Raw genomic sequence first — 15,885 nt, forward strand, 5'->3', positions numbered from 1 at the left:
AGCACCCTTCACACTTCCGCCTGTCGCCCCATGACAGGTGGGGGCGGGGGCTTGGGCACACGAGAGAGCCTGGGAGGGACAGCTCGCACTCCAACCAGTGATCCCAAAACCCACTCTCTCTGGCCCTAATCCTGTCTCTCTTTCTTTCCTTCTTTCCTTCCTTTCTTTCCCTCACTTGCTGTTTTTTCTTTCTTTCTTTCTTTCTTTCTTTCTTTCTTTCTTTCTTTCTTTCTTTCTTTCTTTCTTTCTTTCTTTCTTTCTTTCTTTCTTTCTTTCTTTCTTTCTTTCCTTGCTTCTTTCCTTGCTTCCTTTCTTTCTTTACCACTTACCTTTTGTCTTTCTTCCTTTCTTTCTCAGGCAGCCATCATTAGACAAGTCTTGGTATTGTGCTTTGCTTAGCCACTGCAAGCAATGACAGCTCAATACCAGAGCAGCGTAAAGCTTGATTTCTGCCACTGAAAGTGCATCTCGGTCATTTGCGTGGGACACCACCGGTCAAGCTTCTCAAGCATCCTGCCAGTGGTGGACCCATGGGGCACTGCTCTCAGGATCTCCATAACCTGCTTCTTGCTGACAGCCTCCCATATGGTCTAGCGGTTAGGATTCCTGGTTTTCACCCAGGCGGCCCGGGTTCGACTCCCGGTATGGGAAGACTAGCCTTTTCTACATAGAACTCCCGATTCCGTTTCTGTTGCATTTACATTTTGAGAAAAGCCTGAATTTCCCCACATTGTTTCCCTTGGGGCCCCGGCGGCCCCATGCAGTCTGTCCGTGTTTCAGGCTCCCGATTCCTCAGTATGAGGGCTGGACTTGCAAGAAGAAGGGCCGACTACAAGCGGCTTGGGTATGAGGTGCATACCAATGTCTGCGGCTTTCATACCCGAGATCTCGTCTGCACCCACCTTTGAGGCGTGACGTGTCCCCCGCACCCCCCGTCAAGAGAGCAACGGTGGGACCACATTTGGAAAACAGGCCGCCTTGCATTGAAACCGTTGCTGCAAGACGTTAAAGGCCAGAGGAAAGAAGGGCGCCCTGACAGACCGTCATTTCCGCTGACCTCGAGTGTTAAGCGTTCAGTACCTCGGCCAAGGCTAGGGAGAAGACAGAGACTACGCAATCACAATTGGGGTTAAATTAAAAACAAAACGCGCTTCCCCGAGCCAGGTAGGAGTCGAACCTACAATCTTCTGATCCGTAGTCAGACGCGTTATCCATTGCGCCACTGGCCCTCGTGGGTCTGCGCATACCCCTATCCTTCCACAAAAGGGAGGTACTGTGCTTGCCCCCTCCCCACATTACACAGCTCTTTAGAAAATAATGCTACTCTTCATTTCGGAGCTGACTCTCAAGCCGCTTCATCTTCCAGTCCTATCTAGAAAGGAAGGCCCTGAAAAGTTGGCAGCAATTGCAAAGCAGGATTTGCCTTCATTTATTGGGGTTGGGGGGGTGGGGTCAATCGGTCAGGGGCTTACTTCCCCACACACTTCAGGAGCGCCACAGGGACTCTTCTCCAGCCTGCCAATAGGCTGCAGATATTTGCCCCCAGCCAATGCTGCACTTTGGGGGCAAGGGGCAGGTTTCAGGTGGCAAGACGGGCAGCAAAGGGTTAATGAGGCGTGCCCCAGCACTCACGCGCCTCCGAGAGGAACTGCAGACTCTCTTGCCCATTTTAGCAAAAGGGGACCGTCCACCCCTGATGGGGCTCGAACCCCTACCCCTTCTGTTAGCATGGCCTGCGCCTTCCCCCCTAGGCTAGGGAGGCCATCCCCATGCAGATACCGTCCCGCACTACAGACCCGTCAGCCGCTTTGCCACTCTGCATTTTCAGACGGGAGGGAGTGAGGGAGTGAGGGAGGGAGGGAGGGAGGAAGGGAGGGGGGAGAGGGGAGCTCAAACGCCAGTAGTCAGACGCGTTATCCATTGCGCCACTGGCCCTCGTGGGTCTGCGCATACCCCTATCCTTCCACAAAAGGGAGGTACTGTGCTTGCCCCCTCCCCACATTACACAGCTCTTTAGAAAATAATGCTACTCTTCATTTCGGAGCTGACTCTCAAGCCGCTTCATCTTCCAGTCCTATCTAGAAAGGAAGGCCCTGAAAAGTTGGCAGCAATTGCAAAGCAGGATTTGCCTTCATTTATTGGGGTTGGGGGGGTGGGGTCAATCGGTCAGGGGCTTACTTCCCCACACACTTCAGGAGCGCCACAGGGACTCTTCTCCAGCCTGCCAATAGGCTGCAGATATTTGCCCCCAGCCAATGCTGCACTTTGGGGGCAAGGGGCAGGTTTCAGGTGGCAAGACGGGCAGCAAAGGGTTAATGAGGCGTGCCCCAGCACTCACGCGCCTCCGAGAGGAACTGCAGACTCTCTTGCCCATTTTAGCAAAAGGGGACCGTCCATCCCTGATAGGGCTCGAACCGCTGCCCTTGGTTCTTGCGTGTTCTCTCAAGCTAGTCATTTTTAGATTGGTCTTGGTATTGTGCTTTGCTTAGCCACTGTAAGCAATGACAGCTCAATACCAGAGCAGCGTAAAGCTTGATTTCTGCCACTGAAAGTGCATCTCGGTCATTTGCGTGGGACACCACCGGTCAAGCTTCTCAAGCATCCTGCCAGTGGTGGACCCATGGGGCACTGCTCTCAGGATCTCCATAACCTGCTTCTTGCTGACAGCCTCCCATATGGTCTAGCGGTTAGGATTCCTGGTTTTCACCCAGGCGGCCCGGGTTCGACTCCCGGTATGGGAAGACTAGCCTTTTCTACATAGAACTCCCGATTCCGTTTCTGTTGCATTTACATTTTGAGAAAAGCCTGAATTTCCCCACATTGTTTCCCTTGGGGCCCCGGCGGCCCCATGCAGTCTGTCCGTGTTTCAGGCTCCCGATTCCTCAGTATGAGGGCTGGACTTGCAAGAAGAAGGGCCGACTACAAGCGGCTTGGGTATGAGGTGCATACCAATGTCTGCGGCTTTCATACCCGAGATCTCGTCTGCACCCACCTTTGAGGCGTGACGTGTCCCCCGCACCCCCCGTCAAGAGAGCAACGGTGGGACCACATTTGGAAAACAGGCCGCCTTGCATTGAAACCGTTGCTGCAAGACGTTAAAGGCCAGAGGAAAGAAGGGCGCCCTGACAGACCGTCATTTCCGCTGACCTCGAGTGTTAAGCGTTCAGTACCTCGGCCAAGGCTAGGGAGAAGACAGAGACTACGCAATCACAATTGGGGTTAAATTAAAAACAAAACGCGCTTCCCCGAGCCAGGTAGGAGTCGAACCTACAATCTTCTGATCCGTAGTCAGACGCGTTATCCATTGCGCCACTGGCCCTCGTGGGTCTGCGCATACCCCTATCCTTCCACAAAAGGGAGGTACTGTGCTTGCCCCCTCCCCACATTACACAGCTCTTTAGAAAATAATGCTACTCTTCATTTCGGAGCTGACTCTCAAGCCGCTTCATCTTCCAGTCCTATCTAGAAAGGAAGGCCCTGAAAAGTTGGCAGCAATTGCAAAGCAGGATTTGCCTTCATTTATTGGGGTTGGGGGGGTGGGGTCAATCGGTCAGGGGCTTACTTCCCCACACACTTCAGGAGCGCCACAGGGACTCTTCTCCAGCCTGCCAATAGGCTGCAGATATTTGCCCCCAGCCAATGCTGCACTTTGGGGGCAAGGGGCAGGTTTCAGGTGGCAAGACGGGCAGCAAAGGGTTAATGAGGCGTGCCCCAGCACTCACGCGCCTCCGAGAGGAACTGCAGACTCTCTTGCCCATTTTAGCAAAAGGGGACCGTCCACCCCTGATGGGGCTCGAACCCCTGCCCCTTCTGTTAGCATGGCCTGCGCCTTCCCCCCTAGGCTAGGGAGGCCATCCCCATGCAGATACCGTCCCGCACTACAGACCCGTCAGCCGCTTTGCCACTCTGCATTTTCAGACGGGAGGGAGTGAGGGAGTGAGGGAGGGAGGGAGGGAGGAAGGGAGGGGGGAGAGGGGAGCTCAAACGCCAGTAGTCAGACGCGTTATCCATTGCGCCACTGGCCCTCGTGGGTCTGCGCATACCCCTATCCTTCCACAAAAGGGAGGTACTGTGCTTGCCCCCTCCCCACATTACACAGCTCTTTAGAAAATAATGCTACTCTTCATTTCGGAGCTGACTCTCAAGCCGCTTCATCTTCCAGTCCTATCTAGAAAGGAAGGCCCTGAAAAGTTGGCAGCAATTGCAAAGCAGGATTTGCCTTCATTTATTGGGGTTGGGGGGGTGGGGTCAATCGGTCAGGGGCTTACTTCCCCACACACTTCAGGAGCGCCACAGGGACTCTTCTCCAGCCTGCCAATAGGCTGCAGATATTTGCCCCCAGCCAATGCTGCACTTTGGGGGCAAGGGGCAGGTTTCAGGTGGCAAGACGGGCAGCAAAGGGTTAATGAGGCGTGCCCCAGCACTCACGCGCCTCCGAGAGGAACTGCAGACTCTCTTGCCCATTTTAGCAAAAGGGGACCGTCCATCCCTGATAGGGCTCGAACCGCTGCCCTTGGTTCTTGCGTGTTCTCTCAAGCTAGTCATTTTTAGATTGGTCTTGGTATTGTGCTTTGCTTAGCCACTGTAAGCAATGACAGCTCAATACCAGAGCAGCGTAAAGCTTGATTTCTGCCACTGAAAGTGCATCTCGGTCATTTGCGTGGGACACCACCGGTCAAGCTTCTCAAGCATCCTGCCAGTGGTGGACCCATGGGGCACTGCTCTCAGGATCTCCATAACCTGCTTCTTGCTGACAGCCTCCCATATGGTCTAGCGGTTAGGATTCCTGGTTTTCACCCAGGCGGCCCGGGTTCGACTCCCGGTATGGGAAGACTAGCCTTTTCTACATAGAACTCCCGATTCCGTTTCTGTTGCATTTACATTTTGAGAAAAGCCTGAATTTCCCCACATTGTTTCCCTTGGGGCCCCGGCGGCCCCATGCAGTCTGTCCGTGTTTCAGGCTCCCGATTCCTCAGTATGAGGGCTGGACTTGCAAGAAGAAGGGCCGACTACAAGCGGCTTGGGTATGAGGTGCATACCAATGTCTGCGGCTTTCATACCCGAGATCTCGTCTGCACCCACCTTTGAGGCGTGACGTGTCCCCCGCACCCCCCGTCAAGAGAGCAACGGTGGGACCACATTTGGAAAACAGGCCGCCTTGCATTGAAACCGTTGCTGCAAGACGTTAAAGGCCAGAGGAAAGAAGGGCGCCCTGACAGACCGTCATTTCCGCTGACCTCGAGTGTTAAGCGTTCAGTACCTCGGCCAAGGCTAGGGAGAAGACAGAGACTACGCAATCACAATTGGGGTTAAATTAAAAACAAAACGCGCTTCCCCGAGCCAGGTAGGAGTCGAACCTACAATCTTCTGATCCGTAGTCAGACGCGTTATCCATTGCGCCACTGGCCCTCGTGGGTCTGCGCATACCCCTATCCTTCCACAAAAGGGAGGTACTGTGCTTGCCCCCTCCCCACATTACACAGCTCTTTAGAAAATAATGCTACTCTTCATTTCGGAGCTGACTCTCAAGCCGCTTCATCTTCCAGTCCTATCTAGAAAGGAAGGCCCTGAAAAGTTGGCAGCAATTGCAAAGCAGGATTTGCCTTCATTTATTGGGGTTGGGGGGGTGGGGTCAATCGGTCAGGGGCTTACTTCCCCACACACTTCAGGAGCGCCACAGGGACTCTTCTCAAGCCTGCCAATAGGCTGCAGATATTTGCCCCCAGCCAATGCTGCACTTTGGGGGCAAGGGGCAGGTTTCAGGTGGCAAGACGGGCAGCAAAGGGTTAATGAGGCGTGCCCCAGCACTCACGCGCCTCCGAGAGGAACTGCAGACTCTCTTGCCCATTTTAGCAAAAGGGGACCGTCCACCCCTGATGGGGCTCGAACCCCTGCCCCTTCTGTTAGCATGGCCTGCGCCTTCCCCCCTAGGCTAGGGAGGCCATCCCCATGCAGATACCGTCCCGCACTACAGACCCGTCAGCCGCTTTGCCACTCTGCATTTTCAGACGGGAGGGAGTGAGGGAGTGAGGGAGGGAGGGAGGGAGGAAGGGAGGGGGGAGAGGGGAGCTCAAACGCCAGTAGTCAGACGCGTTATCCATTGCGCCACTGGCCCTCGTGGGTCTGCGCATACCCCTATCCTTCCACAAAAGGGAGGTACTGTGCTTGCCCCCTCCCCACATTACACAGCTCTTTAGAAAATAATGCTACTCTTCATTTCGGAGCTGACTCTCAAGCCGCTTCATCTTCCAGTCCTATCTAGAAAGGAAGGCCCTGAAAAGTTGGCAGCAATTGCAAAGCAGGATTTGCCTTCATTTATTGGGGTTGGGGGGGTGGGGTCAATCGGTCAGGGGCTTACTTCCCCACACACTTCAGGAGCGCCACAGGGACTCTTCTCAAGCCTGCCAATAGGCTGCAGATATTTGCCCCCAGCCAATGCTGCACTTTGGGGGCAAGGGGCAGGTTTCAGGTGGCAAGACGGGCAGCAAAGGGTTAATGAGGCGTGCCCCAGCACTCACGCGCCTCCGAGAGGAACTGCAGACTCTCTTGCCCATTTTAGCAAAAGGGGACCGTCCACCCCTGATGGGGCTCGAACCCCTGCCCCTTCTGTTAGCATGGCCTGCGCCTTCCCCCCTAGGCTAGGGAGGCCATCCCCATGCAGATACCGTCCCGCACTACAGACCCGTCAGCCGCTTTGCCACTCTGCATTTTCAGACGGGAGGGAGTGAGGGAGTGAGGGAGGGAGGGAGGGAGGAAGGGAGGGGGGAGAGGGGAGCTCAAACGCCAGTAGGCAGGCAGCCTTGCTGTCTGCTGCCTACCGGAGCTGCTGTGTGCAGCGCCCACAAGCCTCTCAGCGCTTGCCTGTGTGCAGCAGCACCCTTCACACTTCCGCCTGTCGCCCCATGACAGGTGGGGGCGGGGGCTTGGGCACACGAGAGAGCCTGGGAGGGACAGCTCGCACTCCAACCAGTGATCCCAAAACCCACTCTCTCTGGCCCTAATCCTGTCTCTCTTTCTTTCCTTCTTTCCTTCCTTTCTTTCCCTCACTTGCTGTTTTTTCTTTCTTTCTTTCTTTCTTTCTTTCTTTCTTTCTTTCTTTCTTTCTTTCTTTCTTTCTTTCTTTCTTTCTTTCTTTCTTTCTTTCTTTCTTTCTTTCTTTCTTTCTTTCCTTGCTTCTTTCCTTGCTTCCTTTCTTTCTTTACCACTTACCTTTTGTCTTTCTTCCTTTCTTTCTCAGGCAGCCATCATTAGACAAGTCTTGGTATTGTGCTTTGCTTAGCCACTGCAAGCAATGACAGCTCAATACCAGAGCAGCGTAAAGCTTGATTTCTGCCACTGAAAGTGCATCTCGGTCATTTGCGTGGGACACCACCGGTCAAGCTTCTCAAGCATCCTGCCAGTGGTGGACCCATGGGGCACTGCTCTCAGGATCTCCATAACCTGCTTCTTGCTGACAGCCTCCCATATGGTCTAGCGGTTAGGATTCCTGGTTTTCACCCAGGCGGCCCGGGTTCGACTCCCGGTATGGGAAGACTAGCCTTTTCTACATAGAACTCCCGATTCCGTTTCTGTTGCATTTACATTTTGAGAAAAGCCTGAATTTCCCCACATTGTTTCCCTTGGGGCCCCGGCGGCCCCATGCAGTCTGTCCGTGTTTCAGGCTCCCGATTCCTCAGTATGAGGGCTGGACTTGCAAGAAGAAGGGCCGACTACAAGCGGCTTGGGTATGAGGTGCATACCAATGTCTGCGGCTTTCATACCCGAGATCTCGTCTGCACCCACCTTTGAGGCGTGACGTGTCCCCCGCACCCCCCGTCAAGAGAGCAACGGTGGGACCACATTTGGAAAACAGGCCGCCTTGCATTGAAACCGTTGCTGCAAGACGTTAAAGGCCAGAGGAAAGAAGGGCGCCCTGACAGACCGTCATTTCCGCTGACCTCGAGTGTTAAGCGTTCAGTACCTCGGCCAAGGCTAGGGAGAAGACAGAGACTACGCAATCACAATTGGGGTTAAATTAAAAACAAAACGCGCTTCCCCGAGCCAGGTAGGAGTCGAACCTACAATCTTCTGATCCGTAGTCAGACGCGTTATCCATTGCGCCACTGGCCCTCGTGGGTCTGCGCATACCCCTATCCTTCCACAAAAGGGAGGTACTGTGCTTGCCCCCTCCCCACATTACACAGCTCTTTAGAAAATAATGCTACTCTTCATTTCGGAGCTGACTCTCAAGCCGCTTCATCTTCCAGTCCTATCTAGAAAGGAAGGCCCTGAAAAGTTGGCAGCAATTGCAAAGCAGGATTTGCCTTCATTTATTGGGGTTGGGGGGGTGGGGTCAATCGGTCAGGGGCTTACTTCCCCACACACTTCAGGAGCGCCACAGGGACTCTTCTCCAGCCTGCCAATAGGCTGCAGATATTTGCCCCCAGCCAATGCTGCACTTTGGGGGCAAGGGGCAGGTTTCAGGTGGCAAGACGGGCAGCAAAGGGTTAATGAGGCGTGCCCCAGCACTCACGCGCCTCCGAGAGGAACTGCAGACTCTCTTGCCCATTTTAGCAAAAGGGGACCGTCCACCCCTGATGGGGCTCGAACCCCTGCCCCTTCTGTTAGCATGGCCTGCGCCTTCCCCCCTAGGCTAGGGAGGCCATCCCCATGCAGATACCGTCCCGCACTACAGACCCGTCAGCCGCTTTGCCACTCTGCATTTTCAGACGGGAGGGAGTGAGGGAGTGAGGGAGGGAGGGAGGGAGGAAGGGAGGGGGGAGAGGGGAGCTCAAACGCCAGTAGTCAGACGCGTTATCCATTGCGCCACTGGCCCTCGTGGGTCTGCGCATACCCCTATCCTTCCACAAAAGGGAGGTACTGTGCTTGCCCCCTCCCCACATTACACAGCTCTTTAGAAAATAATGCTACTCTTCATTTCGGAGCTGACTCTCAAGCCGCTTCATCTTCCAGTCCTATCTAGAAAGGAAGGCCCTGAAAAGTTGGCAGCAATTGCAAAGCAGGATTTGCCTTCATTTATTGGGGTTGGGGGGGTGGGGTCAATCGGTCAGGGGCTTACTTCCCCACACACTTCAGGAGCGCCACAGGGACTCTTCTCCAGCCTGCCAATAGGCTGCAGATATTTGCCCCCAGCCAATGCTGCACTTTGGGGGCAAGGGGCAGGTTTCAGGTGGCAAGACGGGCAGCAAAGGGTTAATGAGGCGTGCCCCAGCACTCACGCGCCTCCGAGAGGAACTGCAGACTCTCTTGCCCATTTTAGCAAAAGGGGACCGTCCATCCCTGATAGGGCTCGAACCGCTGCCCTTGGTTCTTGCGTGTTCTCTCAAGCTAGTCATTTTTAGATTGGTCTTGGTATTGTGCTTTGCTTAGCCACTGTAAGCAATGACAGCTCAATACCAGAGCAGCGTAAAGCTTGATTTCTGCCACTGAAAGTGCATCTCGGTCATTTGCGTGGGACACCACCGGTCAAGCTTCTCAAGCATCCTGCCAGTGGTGGACCCATGGGGCACTGCTCTCAGGATCTCCATAACCTGCTTCTTGCTGACAGCCTCCCATATGGTCTAGCGGTTAGGATTCCTGGTTTTCACCCAGGCGGCCCGGGTTCGACTCCCGGTATGGGAAGACTAGCCTTTTCTACATAGAACTCCCGATTCCGTTTCTGTTGCATTTACATTTTGAGAAAAGCCTGAATTTCCCCACATTGTTTCCCTTGGGGCCCCGGCGGCCCCATGCAGTCTGTCCGTGTTTCAGGCTCCCGATTCCTCAGTATGAGGGCTGGACTTGCAAGAAGAAGGGCCGACTACAAGCGGCTTGGGTATGAGGTGCATACCAATGTCTGCGGCTTTCATACCCGAGATCTCGTCTGCACCCACCTTTGAGGCGTGACGTGTCCCCCGCACCCCCCGTCAAGAGAGCAACGGTGGGACCACATTTGGAAAACAGGCCGCCTTGCATTGAAACCGTTGCTGCAAGACGTTAAAGGCCAGAGGAAAGAAGGGCGCCCTGACAGACCGTCATTTCCGCTGACCTCGAGTGTTAAGCGTTCAGTACCTCGGCCAAGGCTAGGGAGAAGACAGAGACTACGCAATCACAATTGGGGTTAAATTAAAAACAAAACGCGCTTCCCCGAGCCAGGTAGGAGTCGAACCTACAATCTTCTGATCCGTAGTCAGACGCGTTATCCATTGCGCCACTGGCCCTCGTGGGTCTGCGCATACCCCTATCCTTCCACAAAAGGGAGGTACTGTGCTTGCCCCCTCCCCACATTACACAGCTCTTTAGAAAATAATGCTACTCTTCATTTCGGAGCTGACTCTCAAGCCGCTTCATCTTCCAGTCCTATCTAGAAAGGAAGGCCCTGAAAAGTTGGCAGCAATTGCAAAGCAGGATTTGCCTTCATTTATTGGGGTTGGGGGGGTGGGGTCAATCGGTCAGGGGCTTACTTCCCCACACACTTCAGGAGCGCCACAGGGACTCTTCTCAAGCCTGCCAATAGGCTGCAGATATTTGCCCCCAGCCAATGCTGCACTTTGGGGGCAAGGGGCAGGTTTCAGGTGGCAAGACGGGCAGCAAAGGGTTAATGAGGCGTGCCCCAGCACTCACGCGCCTCCGAGAGGAACTGCAGACTCTCTTGCCCATTTTAGCAAAAGGGGACCGTCCACCCCTGATGGGGCTCGAACCCCTGCCCCTTCTGTTAGCATGGCCTGCGCCTTCCCCCCTAGGCTAGGGAGGCCATCCCCATGCAGATACCGTCCCGCACTACAGACCCGTCAGCCGCTTTGCCACTCTGCATTTTCAGACGGGAGGGAGTGAGGGAGTGAGGGAGGGAGGGAGGGAGGAAGGGAGGGGGGAGAGGGGAGCTCAAACGCCAGTAGTCAGACGCGTTATCCATTGCGCCACTGGCCCTCGTGGGTCTGCGCATACCCCTATCCTTCCACAAAAGGGAGGTACTGTGCTTGCCCCCTCCCCACATTACACAGCTCTTTAGAAAATAATGCTACTCTTCATTTCGGAGCTGACTCTCAAGCCGCTTCATCTTCCAGTCCTATCTAGAAAGGAAGGCCCTGAAAAGTTGGCAGCAATTGCAAAGCAGGATTTGCCTTCATTTATTGGGGTTGGGGGGGTGGGGTCAATCGGTCAGGGGCTTACTTCCCCACACACTTCAGGAGCGCCACAGGGACTCTTCTCCAGCCTGCCAATAGGCTGCAGATATTTGCCCCCAGCCAATGCTGCACTTTGGGGGCAAGGGGCAGGTTTCAGGTGGCAAGACGGGCAGCAAAGGGTTAATGAGGCGTGCCCCAGCACTCACGCGCCTCCGAGAGGAACTGCAGACTCTCTTGCCCATTTTAGCAAAAGGGGACCGTCCATCCCTGATAGGGCTCGAACCGCTGCCCTTGGTTCTTGCGTGTTCTCTCAAGCTAGTCATTTTTAGATTGGTCTTGGTATTGTGCTTTGCTTAGCCACTGTAAGCAATGACAGCTCAATACCAGAGCAGCGTAAAGCTTGATTTCTGCCACTGAAAGTGCATCTCGGTCATTTGCGTGGGACACCACCGGTCAAGCTTCTCAAGCATCCTGCCAGTGGTGGACCCATGGGGCACTGCTCTCAGGATCTCCATAACCTGCTTCTTGCTGACAGCCTCCCATATGGTCTAGCGGTTAGGATTCCTGGTTTTCACCCAGGCGGCCCGGGTTCGACTCCCGGTATGGGAAGACTAGCCTTTTCTACATAGAACTCCCGATTCCGTTTCTGTTGCATTTACATTTTGAGAAAAGCCTGAATTTCCCCACATTGTTTCCCTTGGGGCCCCGGCGGCCCCATGCAGTCTGTCCGTGTTTCAGGCTCCCGATTCCTCAGTATGAGGGCTGGACTTGCAAGAAGAAGGGCCGACTACAAGCGGCTTGGGTATGAGGTGCATACCAATGTCTGCGGCTTTCATACCCGAGATCTCGTCTGCACCCACCTTTGAGGCGTGACGTGTCCCCCGCACCCCCCGTCAAGAGAGCAACGGTGGGACCACATTTGGAAAACAGGCCGCCTTGCATTGAAACCGTTGCTGCAAGACGTTAAAGGCCAGAGGAAAGAAGGGCGCCCTGACAGACCGTCATTTCCGCTGACCTCGAGTGTTAAGCGTTCAGTACCTCGGCCAAGGCTAGGGAGAAGACAGAGACTACGCAATCACAATTGGGGTTAAATTAAAAACAAAACGCGCTTCCCCGAGCCAGGTAGGAGTCGAACCTACAATCTTCTGATCCGTAGTCAGACGCGTTATCCATTGCGCCACTGGCCCTCGTGGGTCTGCGCATACCCCTATCCTTCCACAAAAGGGAGGTACTGTGCTTGCCCCCTCCCCACATTACACAGCTCTTTAGAAAATAATGCTACTCTTCATTTCGGAGCTGACTCTCAAGCCGCTTCATCTTCCAGTCCTATCTAGAAAGGAAGGCCCTGAAAAGTTGGCAGCAATTGCAAAGCAGGATTTGCCTTCATTTATTGGGGTTGGGGGGGTGGGGTCAATCGGTCAGGGGCTTACTTCCCCACACACTTCAGGAGCGCCACAGGGACTCTTCTCAAGCCTGCCAATAGGCTGCAGATATTTGCCCCCAGCCAATGCTGCACTTTGGGGGCAAGGGGCAGGTTTCAGGTGGCAAGACGGGCAGCAAAGGGTTAATGAGGCGTGCCCCAGCACTCACGCGCCTCCGAGAGGAACTGCAGACTCTCTTGCCCATTTTAGCAAAAGGGGACCGTCCACCCCTGATGGGGCTCGAACCCCTGCCCCTTCTGTTAGCATGGCCTGCGCCTTCCCCCCTAGGCTAGGGAGGCCATCCCCATGCAGATACCGTCCCGCACTACAGACCCGTCAGCCGCTTTGCCACTCTGCATTTTCAGACGGGAGGGAGTGAGGGAGTGAGGGAGGGAGGGAGGGAGGAAGGGAGGGGGGAGAGGGGAGCTCAAACGCCAGTAGGCAGGCAGCCTTGCTGTCTGCTGCCTACCGGAGCTGCTGTGTGCAGCGCCCACAAGCCTCTCAGCGCTTGCCTGTGTGCAGCAGCACCCTTCACACTTCCGCCTGTCGCCCCATGACAGGTGGGGGCGGGGGCTTGGGCACACGAGAGAGCCTGGGAGGGACAGCTCGCACTCCAACCAGTGATCCCAAAACCCACTCTCTCTGGCCCTAATCCTGTCTCTCTTTCTTTCCTTCTTTCCTTCCTTTCTTTCCCTCACTTGCTGTTTTTTCTTTCTTTCTTTCTTTCTTTCTTTCTTTCTTTCTTTCTTTCTTTCTTTCTTTCTTTCTTTCTTTCTTTCTTTCTTTCTTTCTTTCTTTCTTTCTTTCTTTCCTTGCTTCTTTCCTTGCTTCCTTTCTTTCTTTACCACTTACCTTTTGTCTTTCTTCCTTTCTTTCTCAGGCAGCCATCATTAGACAAGTCTTGGTATTGTGCTTTGCTTAGCCACTGCAAGCAATGACAGCTCAATACCAGAGCAGCGTAAAGCTTGATTTCTGCCACTGAAAGTGCATCTCGGTCATTTGCGTGGGACACCACCGGTCAAGCTTCTCAAGCATCCTGCCAGTGGTGGACCCATGGGGCACTGCTCTCAGGATCTCCATAACCTGCTTCTTGCTGACAGCCTCCCATATGGTCTAGCGGTTAGGATTCCTGGTTTTCACCCAGGCGGCCCGGGTTCGACTCCCGGTATGGGAAGACTAGCCTTTTCTACATAGAACTCCCGATTCCGTTTCTGTTGCATTTACATTTTGAGAAAAGCCTGAATTTCCCCACATTGTTTCCCTTGGGGCCCCGGCGGCCCCATGCAGTCTGTCCGTGTTTCAGGCTCCCGATTCCTCAGTATGAGGGCTGGACTTGCAAGAAGAAGGGCCGACTACAAGCGGCTTGGGTATGAGGTGCATACCAATGTCTGCGGCTTTCATACCCGAGATCTCGTCTGCACCCACCTTTGAGGCGTGACGTGTCCCCCACACCCCCCGTCAAGAGAGCAACGGTGGGACCACATTTGGAAAACAGGCCGCCTTGCATTGAAACCGTTGCTGCAAGACGTTAAAGGCCAGAGGAAAGAAGGGCGCCCTGACAGACCGTCATTTCCGCTGACCTCGAGTGTTAAGCGTTCAGTACCTCGGCCAAGGCTAGGGAGAAGACAGAGACTACGCAATCACAATTGGGGTTAAATTAAAAACAAAACGCGCTTCCCCGAGCCAGGTAGGAGTCGAACCTACAATCTTCTGATCCGTAGTCAGACGCGTTATCCATTGCGCCACTGGCCCTCGTGGGTCTGCGCATACCCCTATCCTTCCACAAAAGGGAGGTACTGTGCTTGCCCCCTCCCCACATTACACAGCTCTTTAGAAAATAATGCTACTCTTCATTTCGGAGCTGACTCTCAAGCCGCTTCATCTTCCAGTCCTATCTAGAAAGGAAGGCCCTGAAAAGTTGGCAGCAATTGCAAAGCAGGATTTGCCTTCATTTATTGGGGTTGGGGGGGTGGGGTCAATCGGTCAGGGGCTTACTTCCCCACACACTTCAGGAGCGCCACAGGGACTCTTCTCCAGCCTGCCAATAGGCTGCAGATATTTGCCCCCAGCCAATGCTGCACTTTGGGGGCAAGGGGCAGGTTTCAGGTGGCAAGACGGGCAGCAAAGGGTTAATGAGGCGTGCCCCAGCACTCACGCGCCTCCGAGAGGAACTGCAGACTCTCTTGCCCATTTTAGCAAAAGGGGACCGTCCACCCCTGATGGGGCTCGAACCCCTGCCCCTTCTGTTAGCATGGCCTGCGCCTTCCCCCCTAGGCTAGGGAGGCCATCCCCATGCAGATACCGTCCCGCACTACAGACCCGTCAGCCGCTTTGCCACTCTGCATTTTCAGACGGGAGGGAGTGAGGGAGTGAGGGAGGGAGGGAGGGAGGAAGGGAGGGGGGAGAGGGGAGCTCAAACGCCAGTAGTCAGACGCGTTATCCATTGCGCCACTGGCCCTCGTGGGTCTGCGCATACCCCTATCCTTCCACAAAAGGGAGGTACTGTGCTTGCCCCCTCCCCACATTACACAGCTCTTTAGAAAATAATGCTACTCTTCATTTCGGAGCTGACTCTCAAGCCGCTTCATCTTCCAGTCCTATCTAGAAAGGAAGGCCCTGAAAAGTTGGCAGCAATTGCAAAGCAGGATTTGCCTTCATTTATTGGGGTTGGGGGGATGGGGTCAATCGGTCAGGGGCTTACTTCCCCACACACTTCAGGAGCGCCACAGGGACTCTTCTCAAGCCTGCCAATAGGCTGCAGATATTTGCCCCCAGCCAATGCTGCACTTTGGGGGCAAGGGGCAGGTTTCAGGTGGCAAGACGGGCAGCAAAGGGTTAATGAGGCGTGCCCCAGCACTCACGCGCCTCCGAGAGGAACTGCAGACTCTCTTGCCCATTTTAGCAAAAGGGGACCGTCCACCCCTGATGGGGCTCGAACCCCTGCCCCTTCTGTTAGCATGGCCTGCGCCTTCCCCCCTAGGCTAGGGAGGCCATCCCCATGCAGATACCGTCCCGCACTACAGACCCGTCAGCCGCTTTGCCACTCTGCATTTTCAGACGGGAGGGAGTGAGGGAGTGAGGGAGGGAGGGAGGGAGGAAGGGAGGGGGGAGAGGGGAGCTCAAACGCCAGTAGGCAGGCAGCCTTGCTGTCTGCTGCCTACCGGAGCTGCTGTGTGCAGCGCCCACAAGCCTCTCAGCGCTTGCCTGTGTGCAGCAGCACCCTTCACACTTCCGCCTGTCGCCCCATGACAGGTGGGGGCGGGGGCTTGGGCACACGAGAGAGCCTGGGAGGGACAGCTCGCACTCCAACCAGTGATCCCAAAACCCACTCTCTCTGGCCCTAATCCTGTCTCTCTTTCTTT

General features: G+C 54.8%; 14 non-coding genes across 14 annotated transcripts; 7 read left to right on the forward strand and 7 right to left on the reverse strand.

Annotated features, from left to right (window-relative positions):
* The first annotated feature begins 579 nt into the window (after positions 1 to 579).
* On the forward strand, positions 580 to 651 carry TRNAE-UUC (transfer RNA glutamic acid (anticodon UUC)). Its single transcript has one exon. It is a non-coding gene; the product is annotated as a tRNA-Glu (tRNA).
* A 505-nt stretch (positions 652 to 1,156) lies between these two features.
* TRNAR-ACG (transfer RNA arginine (anticodon ACG)) lies at positions 1,157 to 1,229 on the reverse strand. The gene has a single exon. It is a non-coding gene; the product is annotated as a tRNA-Arg (tRNA).
* Positions 1,230 to 2,669: 1,440 nt separating this feature from the next.
* Positions 2,670 to 2,741, forward strand: TRNAE-UUC (transfer RNA glutamic acid (anticodon UUC)). Its single transcript has one exon. It is a non-coding gene; the product is annotated as a tRNA-Glu (tRNA).
* Positions 2,742 to 3,246: 505 nt separating this feature from the next.
* Positions 3,247 to 3,319, reverse strand: TRNAR-ACG (transfer RNA arginine (anticodon ACG)). The gene has a single exon. It is a non-coding gene; the product is annotated as a tRNA-Arg (tRNA).
* Positions 3,320 to 4,759: 1,440 nt separating this feature from the next.
* On the forward strand, positions 4,760 to 4,831 carry TRNAE-UUC (transfer RNA glutamic acid (anticodon UUC)). The gene has a single exon. It is a non-coding gene; the product is annotated as a tRNA-Glu (tRNA).
* A 505-nt stretch (positions 4,832 to 5,336) lies between these two features.
* TRNAR-ACG (transfer RNA arginine (anticodon ACG)) lies at positions 5,337 to 5,409 on the reverse strand. Its single transcript has one exon. It is a non-coding gene; the product is annotated as a tRNA-Arg (tRNA).
* Positions 5,410 to 7,459: 2,050 nt separating this feature from the next.
* Positions 7,460 to 7,531, forward strand: TRNAE-UUC (transfer RNA glutamic acid (anticodon UUC)). The gene has a single exon. It is a non-coding gene; the product is annotated as a tRNA-Glu (tRNA).
* A 505-nt stretch (positions 7,532 to 8,036) lies between these two features.
* Positions 8,037 to 8,109, reverse strand: TRNAR-ACG (transfer RNA arginine (anticodon ACG)). The gene has a single exon. It is a non-coding gene; the product is annotated as a tRNA-Arg (tRNA).
* Positions 8,110 to 9,549: 1,440 nt separating this feature from the next.
* On the forward strand, positions 9,550 to 9,621 carry TRNAE-UUC (transfer RNA glutamic acid (anticodon UUC)). The gene has a single exon. It is a non-coding gene; the product is annotated as a tRNA-Glu (tRNA).
* Positions 9,622 to 10,126: 505 nt separating this feature from the next.
* Positions 10,127 to 10,199, reverse strand: TRNAR-ACG (transfer RNA arginine (anticodon ACG)). The gene has a single exon. It is a non-coding gene; the product is annotated as a tRNA-Arg (tRNA).
* A 1,440-nt stretch (positions 10,200 to 11,639) lies between these two features.
* Positions 11,640 to 11,711, forward strand: TRNAE-UUC (transfer RNA glutamic acid (anticodon UUC)). The gene has a single exon. It is a non-coding gene; the product is annotated as a tRNA-Glu (tRNA).
* Positions 11,712 to 12,216: 505 nt separating this feature from the next.
* Positions 12,217 to 12,289, reverse strand: TRNAR-ACG (transfer RNA arginine (anticodon ACG)). The gene has a single exon. It is a non-coding gene; the product is annotated as a tRNA-Arg (tRNA).
* Positions 12,290 to 13,625: 1,336 nt separating this feature from the next.
* On the forward strand, positions 13,626 to 13,697 carry TRNAE-UUC (transfer RNA glutamic acid (anticodon UUC)). Its single transcript has one exon. It is a non-coding gene; the product is annotated as a tRNA-Glu (tRNA).
* Positions 13,698 to 14,202: 505 nt separating this feature from the next.
* On the reverse strand, positions 14,203 to 14,275 carry TRNAR-ACG (transfer RNA arginine (anticodon ACG)). Its single transcript has one exon. It is a non-coding gene; the product is annotated as a tRNA-Arg (tRNA).
* Positions 14,276 to 15,885: the final 1,610 nt, after the last annotated feature.

The sequence above is a fragment of the Ambystoma mexicanum genome, unplaced genomic scaffold, assembly GCF_040938575.1.
Source record: "Ambystoma mexicanum isolate Mex_15411 unplaced genomic scaffold, UKY_AmexF1_1 Mex_scaf152, whole genome shotgun sequence".
NCBI lineage: Eukaryota > Metazoa > Chordata > Amphibia > Caudata > Ambystomatidae > Ambystoma > Ambystoma mexicanum.